General features: G+C 39.0%; 2 protein-coding genes across 2 annotated transcripts in view; one reads left to right on the top strand and one right to left on the bottom strand.

The window, feature by feature from the left end:
- Nucleotides 1–21,570, bottom strand: part of aven (apoptosis, caspase activation inhibitor) — a 42,454-nt gene that overhangs the window by 10,163 nt on the left and 10,721 nt on the right. The window lies entirely within an intron of this gene.
- The window catches only part of chrm5b (cholinergic receptor, muscarinic 5b), a 22,320-nt gene continuing 15,891 nt past the window's right edge, over nt 15,142–21,570 (top strand). Inside the window, exon 1 of the mRNA XM_086264739.1 lies at nt 15,142–15,897. The gene's annotated coding sequence lies outside the window, so the exon portion shown is untranslated. The remainder of the gene's footprint in view (nt 15,898–21,570) is intronic.

Genomic DNA, 21,570 nt, shown 5'->3' with positions numbered 1-21,570 from the left:
CCTAAATTTAAAATGTTATTTTCATATTAAAATATATTATTAAACTTTACTTTCCCCCAAATTGCAATAAGTTAGATCATTTACCAGTATGTTTATATGTCTACCTTTTTTTTTCTTTTTACACTCTAAATAAATAAATGATTTTCCTCATAATAGTTTTGTTTGCTGATACCGAGGCTACCGGTTGGTCGCTAGCTCTGAGCTCTGGCTTGATTTAGCATTAGCTACTTTTCGTTTGTTATGTTTTATAAATGCCCATGTGAGGTTTTTTTTGTTTGTTTGTTTTTTTTACTTACAGCATTAAGGATTTTAAAAACTTAATTTAGGCAAAATGAATTAGCTTTAATGTAACACTTTTCTATCAGATTTCTGCTTTCTTCTAATCTGTAAAGTAGATTCATTTATGAAAGTAGAGGTGTGGTAATTGTCCGTCCTCTAAAGCAAACCCAGTAAATTTATATAAATGTGATTGTTATTTTTGATTGTGTAACACTTTTATTTATTTATGTATTTACAGTTATTCTTTCAAAAAATTGATAACTACTATTATTACGGTATGAAAACTGTTAATACTTCTGTTGAACTGTGGTAGGACTTACCGGTACGTGTGATCACTTACGTGATTTGGAGGTCTACGGTTACATTAAAAAATAATAATAATAATAATTTAAGTATAGCCATGTGATTGTTGGGAACCAAGAGTAAATATTAAATGAGCTGCAGGACATTTTTAGTCAGCTTCAATGTTTTGTTTTTCCAGATATGTTTTACTGTGTTATATTTAATCGGTGAAAGATAAATTTAACTTTGGAACCTTTTCATCATACTGTGTGGAAATTCTGTTAAATGCCATGAACCTAACCCATGCCAGCACATATACCCTCACTATACACAAATGATAAAAGATCAATTCAAAGTTCAAATGATTGTCTAAGTGTGTAAGTCTGGCCAGTAAACCTCGGTGAGTTATTCTCAGAGAATAAACACTGCTTCACTCATGCCGTGTGCTAAGTGGCTTAACTGGCATTGTGTAACTTTTTGTATAATGTGGTATCCTGTCTCTTGACATCTTGCTGGCTGAACCCCATTTTAACAAATGAGGTTTTCTGCTCACAACCGCAGCTTTGCTGAGCTATCTATGGCCCACTCTCATCTTTTATATCTGGGATGTGTTGTTCGCTGTCGTTGGCTTAGCTCCTGCCTTTCTGTTCCACTCTGCTCTTTTCCTGCTCTACTCAACGCCACTCTGCTTTCACCTCGCCGCTATTCATCTTCACCCATCTCCTGAGATGTGCTCAGTGTGACAGTCGAGCTTTGGTAAAGTCATGATAAAGACAGGCTATGCTGGTTCTCTGTCACCTGGTTATAAGCACAATGAGGAATTGAAGAAATTTGTATAAACTGTAACAAGACTGCAGCTTTTCTAACCTAAAAGTCACATCAGAGAGTGGTGTTTTAGGACTTTGAAATGTATTTCTTTATTCATTTAGTTTGTAGCTTCTCCAATCTGTTTCTTTATTCTCTTTTATATGATTTTATATTAAGTGTATTCTTGATACACACAGCCTAAGCAAAACAAACTATTTGAAGGCATTTCCATGATCCCCGTTAAACTGGAACTGAACTCTTAACATGTTTTTTTTATGTTCAAGGTTACTGTGGTTGGTTTTGTGATGCATATTATTCACATTTTTAATGTGATCCAAGATTGGGTACCACAAGAAGAAGTGCGAAAGGAACTGACTTGAAAGATATTTTCATGCCGAAACCTGTACATATCCTCTGTAGCTGGTTACCAAGTACTTGCTACTAATATCACAGATACAGACAATCATCAAACTAGGCATAGGATGTACTTCCTGAGGCAGCTGAAGAAATTCAACCTGCCAACACGGACGATGATGCAATTCTACACTGCAATCATCGAGTCCATCCTCACCTCCTCCATCACCGTGTGGTACGCTGGAGCCACTATCAGGGACAAACAGAGACTGCAGCGTGTTGTGCGCTCTGCTGAGAAGGTGATTGGCTGCAGATTCCCATCTCTGCAGGACCTGTACACCTCCAGGACACTGGTGCGTGCCGCTCGGATCTCAGCTGACCCTTCTCACCCTGGACACAGTCTGTTTGACCTGCTCCCCTCAGGCAGGAGGCTCCGGTCCATTCGCACCAGAACCTCTCGCCACAAGAACAGTTTCTTCCCGTCTGCTGTTGAACACATGAACAATAACCGTATGACTGTTCCCACCACTAACACATGACCCTACGCTGTGTTCACTGCATCATTCCATGTTTGGCACTGTTCACCACCTGCACTCATGTATATATCTATCTACTTAGCACTTTTAATTCTTATTCTTATTTTTATTTTCATGTCTATTTAAGCGTTATATGACAGTATATTTGCACTAAGCAACGCAGCAATTTCCTAATGTTGTAAACCTGCTCAACATTTGGCAATAAAACCCATTCTGATTCTGATTCTAAAACGTGGTCTAGCATTGAGGGATAATCAGTATCCCTTCTACCCGTTGACAGCCCACAAATGTCCTGGCTTGTATTGATTTCTGTGGGGCCCTCCAGATGTTACCTCATCTGCCTAAGCAAGCCAAGGTATCCTACCAGATGACACGCAAAACACTCACACCCTTGTTAACAGGACCACACCTTATGTATATAGTCCTCTTCACCAACCAAAATCGGCTCACTGTATAAAACTGCGGTCCCACCTTAACCTTGATTACTCTTCTTTGCTGGAGCAGTGACTGGCTGAACAGAAACAGGAGGGATATGTAAGGAGATGCAATACCACTGTTCAGTCTCCACTAACACTTGCAGTGAAATGTTGACATTTTATGTGACTGGAAGAGGAATACACACATTCCCTGCTCGCCCTTCTGCCTCCATTTGCTACGAGAGTAATGTAGTGTGATCAGTGAATGATTACTTCTCTTTTAAACTGGCTGTCGTGGCAGATCCTCACTTGATAAGAGAGGAGATAAAGCAAGGCAACTCATAAAAAACTTAAGAGCAACTGAGTGTTGTTATTATTATAACAGTGACAAATCCCATGTGATATGTCTTTGACAGTGCTAAGGGAGACAGACAGAATGGGAAATCTAAGTAAAGAAATAAGAGAAGAGGGCTGAAGGAAGAGGAAAAAATGACATCTAAAAGGGTGAAAAATGAGATGCACAGATTACAGAAAATGTGCAGGAAATACCGTTTAGAGAAACTCCAATTTGCGATGTGTGAAGCTGATTGTCTTTCTGAGAGCCCCAGCACCTCCAGCATGCTCCCTGTCACGCCTTTTTAACCAAACCAATTAGCCCAACATGACATGGCACTGAAACCCAACTACGCGTCGATAAATCACTGTCTGCGCTAATTGCAATTAAAATCCCGAGCAAACCAGGCGAGACAATAAAGAGGGCCGAAGCTATTTACTCTTAACTTTTAATGGTTATTGTGCGAGGCTGTGTTTATGTCAAAGTCATATCAGAAGAGCTCCAATCCACTCGAGGCTTCGTTCTCATTAGGAATGTATTTTCTTTGGCTTGTTTGGAGGTAAGAGGCTCAAGCTCGAGCACTTCTCTGCAAAACTCATCAATCACATTTAGCATTTGATGTGAATCTAGTTTAATTATCCCATCACTTTCTTTCATGGACGTTATTAGGTAACAGTAAGTGCTGTTTTTTTCATATTTTTATAAAATGTGGATGCAGTTGGAGAACACACAGGATTGTTCTCCTGTAGGACATTTCAGTCTCATAACCACTCTATACATTCACATGCTTACAAGACGTTGTAGCTGTATTTGAGGAGATTGAGTATGTTTTATAATCTGTAAAGAAAATCTCCTTTTTAGGACAGACGGATCATTTCAGTAACTCTAATGTAGCACTTTTGTCCTTCATGCGCTTTGGGAAATTGGTGAAGTTGTGCTAAAAACAAGGGAAAAAAGTATACTCTGATAAAACATCCACTTAGCAATACATTATCTTCCATGAAGGTCATAATGTTCAGTGGCAGGTATTTTGTCCACAGATATCGGTGAGGGTAGGCTTACTGCATAATGCAACATGACAAATTATATCCTGCCACAGAGGTGAATCATTACTTCTGTAGCAGAAGTGGGGAAAAAACATCATGTCACAATATCGTGATAGTTGCCCATAGTAACAGTGGTATCTAAGGTTTGGCACAATGTTAAAATTTTCATTCCAACACCTGTACACTGCCAAAACTGGCAAGCAAAACAATCAGGAAGGCAAACCAAACAAACGAGGGGGAAAGTGTGGCGGAATCAGAGAATAATAAAATGCAGTAGGTAGCTCACGACAAATGTGTTGGACACAGGAGTGGAAACTTCTACATGTTCTATTGCACAACTCTCAACTCAAACTCAAACAAGGAATGAGTCCCTAGTTTGTAGCTCCATTAGCAGTGGTGCTGAATTAGGCCCCAGTTGAGCAAGCTTAGAGACTGGTCGGTGACAATCTGCCAACCACCAGTCACAAGAGTAAAATGTGAATTCCCCTAAAGGTTGGCAAATGGTTGATGAAGTGCCACTCTTTCACTTGTACCTACTCAGCTCTACTCTATTGATGGCTTTGATCATTTTCCATTACAATTGAGGACCACCTCAGTGTGCTTAGGGTCATTATGGCAACATGGCCGAAAGTCGCATGATGTCATTTGGATGCGACACATGCCACAACAATGGATGACATCAAGGTGATGGTATGGTGATCATTGAACCGGTGTTGTTTGTTTGCAGCCATTTGCCTCATTTGATTTCTGTGAAGGAGACGTTCTCATGACTCATTGAGCGATGCCATGGACCGACCAATCTGTGGCATGCAGTCTGTAAATGTCCCATTTTCAGATTGGCACAGAAGGTCCTAAAAAAATTAAATAAGCACTTGGTACCAGGTATTATCACCTAATGGAAACCTCTAAAAATTGAGTTGAGTTATGTAGGTACCAGTGAAAAAGGTGAAATCGGATTGAAGAACTTTCACCCTGAAAGTAAAAATTTCGCCCTACCGCTGCAGCCAACACGTTTCAAAATCCATAACTTCAACTTCGATACTGCTTGGGGAATAGCTGGGGGCAACAATACACTTGAACCGAAGGGCAAACATCAATAGTCAATATGTTTAGTTTAATCAATCAACCAAACATGCTGGTATCGTGATTATACAAGATCTGCTAACTTAAGAAGAATACTGAACAAAGGCTGCAAATGTGTACTTATTCAGTTTGTTGGTGTTTAGGAGGGTTTTACATTTTATCAGTTTTTACTCAGCTTTAGTAATGTGACTAATGAGCTCTCTAATTTGCTTCCCCTCTGAGAGTTTGTTCTTTTTAACCACAACTTAATTAACTTCCATTCACTTTTTTCATTCTTGATAAAAAAGCACCATGCATCATGTCTTTGGTAGCTGTGATTCTGGTAAATCAAACTGGCCGGGGAATGTCTTTAGAGCCACCGGATGTGTTAAAAATGGTAGTATTGTCTTGCAAAACAAAGCAATACAAAATGTTCCTGCAACAAGGTATTTCGTTCTACTTATACACTAATCCCACTCAGCTGGGTGCACTGCTAGAACTGATTTCAAATTGGTTCAAAATGTATAAAAGAGCCACAGAGCCTCACCAAGACCAATATTAAAAAAAAAAAAGCTGTGCAAGAAATTGGCCGGTTATCATAAACAAGCAAATGATTTATCAGGTTCATCAGATAATATTTTAGATGTCTCAATCTGCTGTCAATAAGAATCTAAAAAAAAAAAATCGCAGGAAATTAAATAAAATGAACAAAAACCTGAGAAAGAGATCTGTAAGTACGACAAACTGATACGTCTTTTTGTTTAGTTCAGTTCTAAAATATTAAGCTTTTCCTCACAGGCACGGCATTACTGGCATTTCTTTATATATATATATATATATATATATATATATATATATATATATATATATATATATATATATATATATATATATATATATATATATATATATAAGGGGTGCAACGATACACAAAATTCACGGTTCGGTTCGATACTTTGGTGTCACGGTTCGATATTTTTTCGATACAAAAAAAATGTTCATGCCTTCTTAATTTGTCATTTATTAAAATTATAAATATATATTTTAACTCAAAAGTACAGTTTTTAAATTTAACCCTAACCCTTGTGCGTGTTTTTTATTTTGACAGCGAATGCGCACCTGCGGACCACTTATGTGCAGCCCTGGTTATTTAGCTCGTCATATTGCAGCCACAGAAATTCTTTTGTCCATGAAACCATAAAGCTGCACTTTCTTTTTGCCTTATAGTCTGATTTGTCATAACTTCTCCGTTTTGTGGTAAGCTTTTCTTTGGCTGTCACTTCTTCACCCTGACCTGTCTTATTTGGCTCAGCAGAACTAAAATATATATCTGTCTGTGAAGGTTCTGTCACGGTCCTGGGTCGGGTCGACCCAGCATTTTGAGTTTCTTATGTTTTGGTTTAATTTTGCATCATGGATTAGTTATTCTCTGGTGATACTGTTTTGATTACAATTATATTCTGATTCTTTAGTTATCTGATGATGATGTTGATGACGATGATGATTATTTCTGGTTTAGGTTTGTTATCTTGCCCTTATGTTTGGTTTAGGTTGCCTGTGCTTAGTCTTCTCTGCCCATATGTCCCTCTGTTTGTCCATGATGTCATTATGCCTGTTTACGAGTCTGTCTCTGTCTGGCGTGTGCTTCCTGTTCTATTTTGTAGGTCTGTGTCCTTTGTCAGTGCGTTCAGCTTTGTGCTCTCCCTGTCTCGTCAGTGTAATCAACGTCAGCCGTGTCTCCCAGCTGTTTCCTCTTTGCTCCGTTCACCTCTTGTATTTAGTGTCTGTGTCTTCCCCTACTCGGTGTCGCATCGTTAACGTCTGTTCACCCTCGCTTCCTCTGTGTGCTCCGTTTGCCAGCCAGCCTTCCTGCCTACTTATTCCGTTCTTCCAGTTTAGTTAGTGTTTTTCTGTTCTGCTTCTTACCAGCAATAAAGCTGTGTGTTTTGAATTACTTCCGCCTCAGTGAGTCCTGCATTTTGGGTCCTCCCTTCCTGCCTGCCCACACTCAGACATGACAGGTTCTCAGTCATCCAGGTCATCGTAGTCAAATATATATCCTGCTGCTTTTACACACGCACTCACATAAGCTCAGCGATTCTCTGCGCGATCAACCTCTCACATGTTTAAGCTGCAGGAGATTTCACTTGTCATGTTTGCATAGTAAGCTAACGATTAATAAGACCATGTCAGAGTAATTGGTGCACAAATTATCATCACTCACAGATCAGTGCTGTCGCTCTCTATACACAGTTCGCGCGATTGCAAAGTGAACGCAAAAAAACAAGCGCAAATTCAAACGCGATTTCAATATGTCACATATTGACAGTGGCTCACCGATGCCAATGACATAATTACCCAGCTACATTTCCGAAAGAATGCAAAACCATTGACATATATTTTTCCTTCCTACGATAGCCTGACGGGCAGGGCAGAGATAGATTTTGGTAGCCCGACTGGAAAAATCGGGATGTCGGCGATTTTGCGAACCCTGTATCTGATTGAGGAATCACTCATCTTTGGAAAAGAGTTTATTACAGAGAAATGGCTCTTTCCAAAATAAAAGCTATACTATACGCTTCTTCTGGGCTATATTCTCAGCAGCATATTAAACATATCAGGTCCCCATAAGAAGAATCATGTGCTAACGGCTGTCTAAATGACTCGGGTAAAGTTTGTAGCATGCGTGCTTGTTGTTTTTGTCTGCTTCCACTTGTCTTTGCACTAGGATGATGTCGGTGTAAATGTGCAGTCATATTTGTTGTGTTCCCACTAGTGCTGTCAGCGTAAATCTGGTTGAAATGACGTTAACGCCACAACACGGCAAATCTCCGTTAACGAGCTACCGCGGATCGCCCATGCATGGGGCTGGACGGCCAACACATTAACAAGCTAACTGCGCTAACACACTAGCTCCCACCCATGTAATTGAGCATTGTGTGGCACATCCAACATACTGTTTTACTTTAGTCCATGACGCGCTTACCTTCAGGGTCATACCTCACATGAAAACCAAAATAGTTCCAAACGCCAAATCTGAATGAGGGTGGGGGAGGTTCAATTTGCCATGTTGCAAGGAGAGCTTAACTTCTGTCTCGCTAGCTTGCCCTGCGCTCAGTGAATCTGCTTTCGACTACTCCGCCTAGGCTGCACTGTGGAGCGCAGATCCACTGAGCGCTCAACACAGACAGCATCGTCAGAAGGAAAGTTGATAAAATAAATATAAAATTTATTTTGTATTGTTCGATACATATGGGTACCGAACCGAAAGCACTGTATCGAACGGTTCAATATCGATACGAGTATTGTTGCACCCCTAATATATATATATATAAAAAATATAAGAGTCTGAGGGTCAGAGAAGATAAGAATAATACACCCACTAGCAGCTAAATAAAGACCCGTGGACTGCCTTAAATAAAGACTAAACTGCCAGAAAGCACAAATGTTTCAATCCTTTGAAGGCGTGAGCGGATGAAATGTGACAGCCGCCGCAGATCTTAAATCCAAACAAGATGTCCAGAGCAGCCACACCAGTTGATATATTTGCTTCAGAAATCCCAAGTTCGTCCTTTCTTGTAGTAAAGTCATCAGAACTGTCTGTGTGTGACTGAATCATGACGCTGCAGTCTCATTGACACAAAACACACGCCACCACCTGCACTCTGTAAAGATCCACTTAAACACAGAGTCGTTCATTGTAATGCACAAAGACACAAAGATTTCTGTTCACTGACAAAGCTGCTGCTGCAGTGAAAAGAGTTTTGGTGTGTTTTATGACGTTCCTTTTTTTTTTTATATCAGTAACAATTATGTTTTAAATCACTGGCATGTGTTGTCAGAGTATGTTTATCATTATTACTTAATTAGCTCCCTGATTTGCTTTCCTCTCTTATCTGCCATTTTTTGTGAGTTCCCTCTTTGTTACTGCATGTTGGTTAACTTTCACTCATTTGCTAAGCACCACCACAAGTAGGAAACAGTGACCCCAAGTCACTGTTTTAAATTTGCAGGGGGATCCATTCAGAGCGCCTGAGGCTTCAATAAAAATATTGATATTTGGGGTCAGAAGAAAACAACACAATATGCTGGGTATCAATATTTTGCCCAACTTCTATTCAGTGGTGCATCACTCTTCATTTCGTGTCAACAAGAATGTGTCTGCATTATTAGGTCAGGGTTCTGTTCCCTTGCGGACTTGCACAGAGGCAGCTGTGGACACCGTGGTGTAGGGCTGCGCAATGTGACCAAAATCTCATATGAATTCTATCGTCCTGATAACGATATAAATCACAAAAATGTAACATTTTCTGTAAATTCTGTGAATCTCGGGCAGCTCGTCTTGCGGGAAATGTTTCCAGCTGGGTGTAGTGTAACTGGAGTCCAGTGTTTTAACCGATGCATGAAACTATACATTTTTAGACATAAGTTGTAAAGGCCACCGTTTTCTTTGTATTTATTACACGGCGTGCTGCGGGGAAAAGCCTGTTCTAACGTTTGAGTCTAAGGTTTATTTTTTAGCACCTGGCGGCTCTTTTTTACTTCTCATCTGTAAATAATCTGCTCTTTCACGTGATTCAGTTTATTTTGAAAAGTCGCAACAGGATCTTGAGCTTTATTGTGAAAGGTTTGTTGCTAACGCCAACGCATAAAAACAGGTGCTTGTCCGTCCCTAGTGTAGTTATGTAAAATATAAGATAAAGACAGAACTTTAAGAAATTAATATAGCCACTACAGTGACATCAAAACGATGAAAAAATATTGCCATAAACAGTTTATTTTGCGACACCACGAAACAAACGATAGCATAAAATGAAACCATAGACGTTTTTATATCGTCATCCGATATATATCGTTATATCGAACAGCCCTACCGTGGTGCTTTTATTATACTAATTTTCAGTCTAGTGGGAATATCCAAGTCATGTATTTGTAGTTTAGTGTTCTCCTGTAGCGTAGTGTCTACACTTGGTCACACTAAGGCGAAAAAACGAAGATTACATTTTGTCAAAATTGTAATGATTCAGCAAATAATTCTACTAGCCAATCTATCTGTGGTCACACCTTGGTGCCTTTTTGTATATGTCTTTGGCAACACAGAGGGACCTAACATATGCATAAGCTATAGAGATTCACCTGCATGCACTCATCCAAAAAAAGCAAACAGGGTATAGTCAGACAGCAAAGACACACCCATAAGTAAAATGCTGCTTGGTTGAAAAGCTGCCTTGAACAGTGCGGCGACATGAGAACTTGCCACAAGCAAGGAGAAAAATCATCTATAACATTACAACAACAAAAAGTGCACAGAGAATGGCTTACAGTTCTCATTTCATTGGATAAAAGTTTGCACATAAAGACTTCTACCTTCATCTTCATTGCAGGAGCTAAGCTAAAGGGCCAACATTGCCAGCTGTTGAATGCCTCCTGAAGAAAACACTGTACAAGACTGCAGTGCTGGTTAAATACTTTGAAGCTTACCAGGGCAGCGTCTGGCTCTTAAATACATGATTACGTTAGCACAACTGGACTTTGCGACAATTTAGTTCTATTACTTCACCACTAAGGGATTCGACTTAAACAGCCATGTTTCCGGGTTAATCCATATTGAAACATTCAAAACATTGAGCCTGAATAATAATTTTGGCCTCAACCGCTTTATTCAGAAGTGATCAAATCAAAAACGTGGAGGAGATAAAGGCCTCTCGGATTACACATGCAGAGTGGTTTCATCATGGAAATCAAGACCTTGAGAGACCAGCTCTACAGGAAGGTAACATCACACGAGAAAAGCCTCACATTAACAAAAGTCACAGTCACTGCTAGACATCTTCCACTGAAGACCATTATAGGAAGATATCAATTAAGAGGTCAAAGTCTACTCAGTGCAGCGGTGAAAAACCATTTCATATTGATTATTTGTAGCTTGTCATGCATTAGTATAAATGCATTAGCTATTGACGTCTCTATCTACACACCCACATGGCACAATACGACCAGGTGGTCACAGAAAGGTAAGGAGGTCAGAATCAATTAATTAGTAGCCAAGTAAACAGCTTTTACATAAGACTTTATCTTTCTGTTGATTTATTACAAGAATAACCTGTGTAGTAAAAATATGTTTCATATATTAACCATACCATTTAACAACTACTACTCTCCATTAAAGAGCATCTTGTTCTTGTTACCTCCATTTCAGACTGAGATTCATATGCAAAGGTCAGCTCTTCAGGACTTCAGAGAAATGAGAGCAATAAGTTTTCCTTAGGGGGGTAGTATTTAGAAAGCTCATTTAAAATGACTCATCGCATAATTTTGTTTTATACATTATTCACTCTGGGGGAAGACTACATCTGAACTAAGCAGTTGTAGCTGATGTTTGCTTCCAGAGAACTGGTTGCACACAGATTGGTTTTTGCTTGAACAACAACCAATTTGACCGGTAACAAATGCAACAGTTGGTTGGCCACAGCTAATGAGCGGGTTGAGCTGACATTAAATGTAAAAATGCATAGCTTCCAAACAACCAGACATGTTTGGAAGCTATGCATCTAATGGAAAGCTTTATATGCCAAATATTATCACCGCCGCTCGTGTGTGGGAGGTGTGAAGCACATCAAGCAATTATCTTTAATTGAAACAGAATCGCACCATTAAATGACTAATTTGCTTTTTACTTTTTGAAACCACACTGGCTTTAAAATAACTAGCTTGATTTGGGGGAGTTAAAGGTTATTTTACAATGTTATTCTGCCACTCTTATATGTCATGTGAGGGCAAAAATCTATAGTCAACCTATAAATCAATATTTTGACAGCTTCAGATGCTGTCCACAGGTAACACGGTTGTCAATACATTAACTTACCGAGAAAGTAGAGAAGTTTTCTCTACAAGGACATGAGAAAGCTTCATACATGCAATACAGCCTTGATCTTTAAGCATTTCCCACAAAAGCTGCAAAGGTCCTACATAGTCAGATCAGCAATTAAACGTCCATGGTTGTTCAGTCAGCTGGATTGGGTTCTTGGGCTTTGTAATATACAGAGTAAACATTAGCAGCAAAGGATAACAATATTCTGGAGTTCAGTTTAAGTTATCTGCAAAGGCTTCCAGCAAGGTGGACTTTTTTTCTTGATTCGTTTACCTCAAGCACAACTAACTTAGTCTCAGTATAAATCACTGGCACACCGTGACTGGGCACAAATATAAAATACACCACAAGCACTGAAAGAATGAACTGTTATCTAATCGTTGCATCGGCTTTTATCCTGTGGCATGAGAATGAGCCCAAAGTTGCTCCAAATGACAACCAAGAACCTTGTGGGAGTTTCAGTGCCGCTGATGCATGAAGTACTGTGTGAACAGGTGCAACAGAAAGACAGTTAGGCGAGTTGAGAGGTGCTACATAAGCCCTATACAGGTTACACAAGTCATTTCATCTTGAGGGAGCTCATCTCAAGTACAAAGTAAACATTAAACAAACTAAAGGGAACACACAATATACTTTTAAAAACCTGCTTTTGCTCCCTTTTTAAATTTTCTTTTTCACTTTTTTCCACAAATGTATATGATAATCTTCAAATACTGTAAGAAGCACAATTCATCAGTTATGGCTGATTAATTAGGCTTCTATTAGCCAAGCCTAAAATAACCATTGTCAAGTGTTGGTCCACAGTACCTTGACATAATTCTGGTGTCAAAGTGACCAATTGTCTAGGTGGAAGCCTACAATGTCTCCAATCAACAGATATTAGGCAATCATATATGTGTGCCTCATTACATGAAGAAACTGAGGAATCCATATGCGTGCATTTTCAATATCTGGGATAATCAATAGCAAGGCAGTGAATCGGTGGTTCAGAGGAACATGCATGATATAGACACATTAAAGGGAAAAAGCTTCAGCCCATTCTAGTCACACAGTTTAATCACAGAAGAATCAGCTGCTCAAGCAAGATGCGATTTGTGAAAAAGCTGGACATATGCGCTTTCAGTGAGTGGGTCTGGAGGCTGACTGAGGCAACAGGGTGATGAATAATAGGAAAAAAGGCCTCCATTTTCATAAAAGCATAATTCAGCAATCATTTTCAAAACTAATTCCTTTGTTTTTATTGTGAAAAAGATTCATCTATGCCAGCACGGGAATTTATTATGCACCAAGTGACTTCATTTTTTCCACAACTTGGATAAACATTACTGTATTAACTCTAGAGTTCGTAATGTCCTTTTTCAGTTAGTGTTTAATTAAGCAGCAGGGTTCCAACCAAGTTTCTGCAACTCTTCGTCAAGCCAAAATTTTGTTTTTCGTTTTAATTAGGTCTGAAATATATCATTTCCACTTGCTCGACTAGGACCTATTCGTGCTGCTGAAAACAAATCCGGCAATAACTTACAAATGTTTTTATGTCTGGGATGAAAAGAATTTAGGGATTTAGCCTGGATTACTCGCAAAAAGAATAAAAGGGACTGTTCCCAATAAGTAAACATGGAGGTATCTTTTTAACTGCCGATATCGTCACTAAAACACTGAGCGGTTATACGTCATATCTGACCTAGTATTATTTGTTGACATTGGCAACAGAAACGGTTGCGTGATAAAAGCTATGATGAGAAGATCTGCATCTGTGTCATTTGGTGCATTAAGCTGTTATAACAGTTGCACTGTGATTGTTCCTAGCTCTAAAAAGTCAGAGTGCAACTTCAGAGCCTGTGTACATAGATACTGAAGATAAGGGGCAACTCTTTGTCCCTCCTCCAAACTCTAAATCCAGCTATAGCTGACTTTCTTACAGGTGAGCCGAAGGTTGGTTTCTGTAGGTTTACGGTTGTACTTCAGGACTTCACACAGCACCAGCTTCATTCATTCATTCCTTCATTTATTTATTCATTTTCAGCTTGTTGGGGTCTTTGCGGAATGGATCGCGGAACATGGCTGCGGGGATCAGATACAGCACAAATACAGCACAAATAACATCTAGTACCACAAAGATCCTTGTTGTTCACTAGTATGTTGCTTCAACTTATTACACGCGTGACTGGTGCTGACAACATGCGATACAATTTACATCAATGTGTTTGTTTCATTATGTCAGCAGCAGACACAGAAGTTCTCCCCTTTTAAGTGGGCCCTGCTTACTAATATGAAGAGCTGCTTGGGAATCAATGCAGCAAACAGATATTTCTGCATGGCCTTATCAACAACAGACTAAAAAGGTAGATTTAAGCCACAACCAAAATTTAAGCCAAAAACACTGACCTAAATCTTGTTAAGCAGTTATTGAAAAAAACCCTAGAATCTTTATAACTGCCTGTCTACTTTAAAATGTTCCTGTTACTGAATCAGCATTATTTATGTTTGATTTTGATTGATAAGGAGATGATTCATAGCATACCATGAAATAAGAGAAATGTTATTTAGATCCACATATAATTATTTTCTTAGTCACAATAAATGTAAAAAAGATTTTGTTGAACTTTTACTCAGATTTAATCCATGGCTCGCAGAGGATAGAGTGAGACTCTAAGCAAGTTGACTTTCATCTCAAAAAACAAAACAAAAAAACATTTCCTTGAGAAGGAAACAATGTTTGCACTCTTTACTTTGTAACTACAGCAAGAACCTTATCTGCAAAAGAAAGCTCATTCCAAAAAACCCACAAAACAAACAGAGAAAGCAATTTAAAAATCCTACAAGAGGCGCATGGTCAAAAGGCTTTCAGGACTACCAAACACCATCGTGAAGTGGGACATGTGTAGCTGATTGAGAAGCGAGCCATTTCTCTGTGATGAAGACATACAGGTCTGCCGTTGCAAAGGCAAACATTCAGCTTATGCTGAACTGCTACTGAGACATGTGAGCTCCTCCTCTGGCTCCTCCCCCTATGTTTCATCCTACTACTCCACCTCTTCCACCTCCTCCTCCCTTGTCTTACATATTGCCTAGTGCTCTGATACAGGAGGCTTCAACCTATGCGGGAATTTTTCCTAGTAGTTGCTCACGGCTGAATCTGCGTGTCAGAGAGGATGACAGCGCAGCCTGCATCCAAGCAGGGTTTTCAGAAGCAGCAAGCAGGAGACTGTTGGGAGGGAAAAAGTCTGTCTGCGCAGCCCTGAGCACTGAAGAAGCTTTACTTAATTCCATTGCCAGTGGAGTTGCTATAACTTTGCAGAAAGTGTGAGGAGCTGAGAAATTACCTTTGATTTTTCAGAAGATTTTCGAGCTCACGAGTTCATCTTCAGTGAAAGAGAAGACTCTTCGAAGAGACCTTCGGCTGATCATTGTTCGTGATAACGAGGAGCTCTTTTTCAGTCATTCTCTGTGAAAAATGTCTGAACAGCATCGAGGCACCTCAGCAGTTTTGTCACATGGACGTTGACGCCAAACAGCTGTTGCATTTACCATCTTTTCTCAGAACGAAGCTGGAATATTGAGGAGCTAGAGCCTACTGCACCGATGATGCTGACCGGTCTGTTTGCATCGAAGTGCTTTGTACTTAGCAACTGATGAGGATGCGAGACAGTGTGATGACCTACCTATATTTGGCAAATGTGTTTTTCACCTCGTTGGAGAGAAGAGCACAGAGGAAAAAAGTCAACGAGAGAGAACAGGAGAGGGGAAGAGAAAGCCAACAAGAGAAAGTGTGAGGCAAACAGTCAAAGGGAAGATCTACAGAGCCAACTCTGCCAAACTGAAGACGAAGTCAAAGAAAAACAACCTATCAAACACTTGGCCACATGCCCGTTTAATGCTGGAGCATTGTGTTCGCTCGGCGCGATACAGGGTGAGTATGTATTCTGTTTGAAGTGGCTATTAGGCAGGAAATTAAAGAGCTCAGAGGAGCAGCTGTCAACTGACCCTACTTACTGTTTACTAAAGACGTATTAGAAATTCTGACATGATAAAATTTTGATTACTGAATAGCAAATGCGGCCTCAGTTACTATATTAAGGAACTGTGGAACATGTTCTGTGGCTCACAGTTGCAGAGCTGTGCAGTACATTTTGTACTGTGTGGATTTAAAACCATCATAAAAACATGGTTTAATTGACCTTAGATACACTTAAATAATTCACAAAGGGTTTGCTGGCATGTTGTGCATTTACTTAATGCAGAAGGTACAAGTAAAGTAATTCAGTTTAAAGTATCATTAAAAGTCATGGGTTTGATAAGCCAGCATCCTGACGCTTGATCTGCTGTTTTATTGGAGGCATAAAAACTTTGGGACTTGGTGGCTTTCAATGTCCTTTAATTTACTTGTTATTTTCTTAATTATTATTACTTTGCTCTTGAAACGCAAACAGAAGCTGTTATACCAAATGTTTTGTCTTGCTCGGCAAAAACATGTAAGACCAAAAAAGCAACAAATTATCACATTTGAGAAGCTAAAACGGTTTTTATTTCTTTGGTTGGAAAAAAAAAATTCTACTCAGAAATAATATTTTCTGAGATTTTTAAAACACAAAGCTCTAATAAAAAGCTACATAAAAAGAGCAATCCAGAGATTTTTCCTCTATAGGAAACTGATTTATTTTTATAGTTTTCTTTAATGAAACACAGCAAATTGTAATGGAGAAAATAATTGAGACTGAAAAAAAAAGCCTTGCTACAATTTTTCAGTCAACTATCAAATCAGTTTTCAAGCAATTATGTCAAACATCTATTAGTAAAAAGCCATCTAAGCCCATCAACTGTGACTTTGTAAAACTGAAATTAATTTTTTTCAACCTTTCATAATCTGGTGAAAATAAAAAGTTAATGTAATGGCACTCAAACAAAGGCACAGGTATTTAAAGACGAAAGTGGGTGGGCTGATCAGTGGGATGATCTCAGTGACGTGTCTATGATCCACCCGCAGCTTTATTTAACCTCACACCATAACCCCACTGGCGTCATCTTAATGAGCAGTTCCAGGGAAACAAACCAAGCACCTGTAATGCTTTGTTTCCTATTTGTGCTAACCAGACAGTACATAATTGGCCTCATTCCTCTGCTTTGACGCCAGTCTCTTCCAGCGTACATGGCAAATCTAGTATCTATAACAACACCGGAACATACATATTAATGAAATGATTGGGACTATTAATCTCAGTTAGGAAATCATCCTTGTGTGTGTCAATCTGGTTAGCCGAATCACAGAAGCTCTAATGTGATTTCCTTTTGTTTCATTATGATTGAGCTTTGATAGAGGCCCATTAGCAGCCTTGGTAAACTACGGCTGCGGGGGAGCAGGATTGATCCTTGTGTTAATGTGTACAGATAGATGACAGTGTGAGGATGTAAATAACTGGGCAGTAATTTCCCAGTCATACAGGCGCATGGACTCACATGTACAGAATAAGGGAACTGCATCATTGGTTCATTTCTCCTAGCAACAGAATAATCAACCTCCAACGATGTGAGGACTAAAACTGACTCTGTAAAGCTAAAAAAAAAAAAAAGAAGAGGAAAAAAAGAAACGAATTCTTGAGAATTGAAAGCAACTTAGTAGATTAAAATTCAACAAATGCATCTGTTGTTCACCTTATTCATGACCGAGGTGATGAAAACCTTTCTGCACAAAAGAAGCTTTAGAATGAACTGCTCGCAAAATATCTCAAGTATCAAAAGCACCAAGGTTTCATCCTTGAAAAGTTACCTCACTCTGGAATCTGCAGTCATGAAAAGGGTCTGTTGTCTCCTGACGCATTGGAAGCACTGGATGTTATAGAAGGTGTAATCAGAGTCTTTCAAAACACATGAATGCTAAAAGCACTTGGGATGTTTGGACAAGCAGGAGGGCTACATAATAGCCATTTGTCAGGCCACAAACAACAGAAATCAGCTCGACCTTCAATTCAAATCAAACAGTCTGTTTACATAATTTCCCTGTTGGGCTCCATTTTTCATAATCACACCAAGTAGAGGTTTTAATAGAGCTTTTGCAAACACAAAGTCAGGCACTGTATCTCCCAACAGCTCAATTATATATGTTTAAACAGACTGGCAAAGGAAATTCACCAAATGTCTACAGGTCTTTATCAGGGCTGCGCTAAATTTTCCAGTTGGATTTTGGGCGTGTGCTTGAATTTGTCCAGCATGCATATATCCATGCTGAGAGATGAATCACTGCAGCAGCAAATGCATCTGGACACATAAAAAGTCCAAATGAAATCTAAACAGCCTGAAGTGATACAAATAGAGACTATATCAAGAGCAAGGAAAGCTCTGAATCTCTGAATGTAAAGAAACGCACTGGTGCATATATGTGATATAGATACCATATTTCATTATCAGGAAATAATGATAATAATAATAATTATTATTATTATTCTGTTCTTATTAGCTAAATACATCAGATGAACAAAAACACAATAACTAAGCCAAAATATATAAGCAAGTACACCCTTACTTCTTCCATAGTAATTAAGAGGGTAAACAGCAGCTAAAAACCCAAGAGCTACAATCTGAGTACAATTAGAAAAAGACCAAAAAAAGTATAGCTTGTCTGGAAGTGCAGCCAGAAGCAAACGAAAATGGAAGCACAGCATAGTCTGCATCTGAACAAACCACAAGACTTATAGAACAATGTCCTTTGGACAGACAAGACCAAGGTGGAGATGTCTGGCCACAGTGCACAATCCAACATTTGGCAAAAAACAAAGCACAAACTCCTCATAACAACTGTGAAGCATGGTGGTGGAGGGATAATGATATGGGCTTGTCTTGCACCCTGGGCGCTTTGCATTGAGTGGACCATGAACCTTTCTGTATTATCAAAGTATTCTCTAACCAAATGTGATTGGATGCAAGACAGTGTGATTGGCCAATCTGACCAACAACTAAAGCTTGACCTATATTGGGCTGTGCAACAGGATAACTGTCCTGAGCAAACCATCAAATCTCCATCAGAAAAAGAATCAAAGAGATCCAATGGTCCAGTCAACATCAACCAAACCCAATATCCCCAGACCTGTTGTTGTTCAATAAACGTAATATTAAACTTACTAAGGTTGGACTTAAATTATTTTAGACCCAAGTAAGGGTCGGATTAATTTGATGATGATGGATAAACCTTGAAAGAGGGTGCACTTTCTATTTTAACATTACATAATACCAACTTTTCAGTTGATCAAGGAATCCTTGTTTTAGATTAAAAAAAACAAAAAACACACTTCCACTCATTAAGATTCAAGAGCAACTACATGAAAACTTCCCTCAAACGGTTTTGAAACATTCCATTATGTAACACTGTAGGTTCTGACAGCCGTGCCTCAGTGAGAATTATAATTATAAAACTGGCCTCTAACCTGTCCAACTGTTGACTCATTTTAAGAAGACGCTCACTGCATATCTCCATCTGGCAGCGATGTCAAGAAAAAGTAGCTGCCAAAATTAAAAGGGTAATTTTATCTTTTCCGAGTCATTTCTTTGTCCCAGTAGTGGTGTTAAAGGTGCTGACAAAACTATTTACACTACTCAGGACAGGAAGAGGAGCTAATGACAGTGATTTATTTTTTTCCACGCAGCCTTCCTTCCGCCTACATTCATTTCTCGGCTGTTTTGCTTGACGAACAACACTCCCTTTCTTCGGTTCAGTAAAGTGGTGATTTATTTTTGTGATTTACAGCAGCCCGACTTACAGTGATAAGTTATACATCACATAGAGGCACAACTTGTTATATTTTCAGCTTTCTATGTCAACACAGACGGCAAATTCAACTAAAGTGCAGATACTCAAGAATCGTTTGCAGGCAATGACTGCCTAAAGCCTGGAATCCACGAACATAAAAAAGCAGATTTCCTCCTTGACGATATTTTGCGAGGCCTTTACAACCGCTTCTTTGTGGATCTCTCTGTCTTTCATTTTGACTTCACATACATTTCAGTATATTTTAGTTAACTGTTCTTCTGTACAAGTGCTATTTTGCAGGATTTGACCAAATCTGACCAAAAGAATATGTGACTATACTTTAAAATTCATCAGCGTTTTTTTATTGGAACCTTTATTATCTCTTGTGATTTCTTGATCTTGTGATCTTTTGTGGATTTCTAAAATAACCTTCTTTTTCTTAGAACATACCAAGCTCTTTATTTTCCAATTCCTACTGTTCCCGCCATCTGCCTGATGGTTTAGTTTGGTTTTTGGAGCTTAGGACTCGCCAGTTTCTTTCAAGAGTTACAAACTTTCAGATTTAAAAAACAATAACAACAAAAAAAAGGTCAAAATTATACTCTATGGAATAAGGTATAGAGACAACTCTGAGAGTCAACGGCGTGAACACACAAAATCTGGGTAGGAGAATTTTTTAATGAATCATATAAACACAAGATTTGACAGAAAGTACATCAAGTACTGGAAATTGCCCCATTATTAATGCCAAAACATCAAACTATTCTACATGGATATATTATGGACGGCAAAGTTTTTCTGTGAGCAGAACAATTTGTGTTTTAGTCACATTATTGCTACAAATAAATGTATCCATAATAACAATTGCATGGAGAACAGAAGCCTCAGCATGTCTTCACTCAACAGTACACACACACAAAGCGCTCTGCAACATCACATTTCATGTATTTTGCTACATATTTTGCAGTTATATAACATATTGGAATGTCTGTACCCTTATTAACATGACTCAGACAGATCTGAAACATGCTTGAAAAATGTCTGAATAATACATTGTGTTGTACAAGAAGCCTGGAATTTGCAGAAACTGTCTGTTGTCAGTTGGTGACTGTGAGTCAGACTCTTCCCCTGACCTCTGAAAAATACCTGCAATCTCACACAGCCTGTAGAAAAAAAAACAGTACAAGCACTCATGCACAGCGAGTAGTACTAGTAGGTTTATTAATTCAGTGAATTAGTGTTTTGTGATAGTCTACAGCAGGTCAGCTGTTAGAAGTCCCAATCTGGATAAATCCTGTGCCTCAGCTGTCAGATTTATCCAGTAAACAGCTGCCGCAGCAACAAAGGCTTCACATACTTTCCATCAATTTATGATGGAAGATGATGCTCTGATATCAAAACATATTAATTCTCCTTCATTTATTCTGCCTCTCCCTGCTCTGAACTGTCATGCTGTTTCTTGAGTGAAACACACCAGTAACTTATTCATCTGATCCCCTCGTTTGTGACCCACTCGTGTGCACCGCTTTCAGAAATTCGTGCTGGTCGTAATTAACTGACTGTTTCGGTTTGTGCTAATAGATTTCTCTGAGAGCTTTCCACTTTTGCTTTTTTCTGATCAGGGCCTCAAACTGATTTGCTCAAATATGTTTTGGCACTTGAAACAACTAGGGATCGAACCAGCATCCCCACACTCTCTGGACATCCTGCTGTACCTCCACAGTCATTTACAACAACAAAAACTTAACAAAATCTTGCTGTTTTCTCCAATAAATGTCAGGAATATCAGGAAAAACAATCCACACCAATTGTTTTGGGTTGCCAAATGTACTCAGCTCCTATAGA

The sequence above is a fragment of the Aulonocara sp. 'chitande type north' Nkhata Bay genome, linkage group LG15 (assembly GCF_057382095.1).
Source record: "Aulonocara sp. 'chitande type north' Nkhata Bay isolate Kocher_YH1m ecotype deep benthic linkage group LG15, A_spYH_male_GT1.1, whole genome shotgun sequence".
Classification (NCBI taxonomy): Eukaryota; Metazoa; Chordata; class Actinopteri; order Cichliformes; family Cichlidae; genus Aulonocara; species Aulonocara sp. 'chitande type north' Nkhata Bay.
The sequence above is the reverse complement of the archived record's forward strand: the minus strand, read 5'-3'. Positions and strand labels throughout refer to the sequence as shown.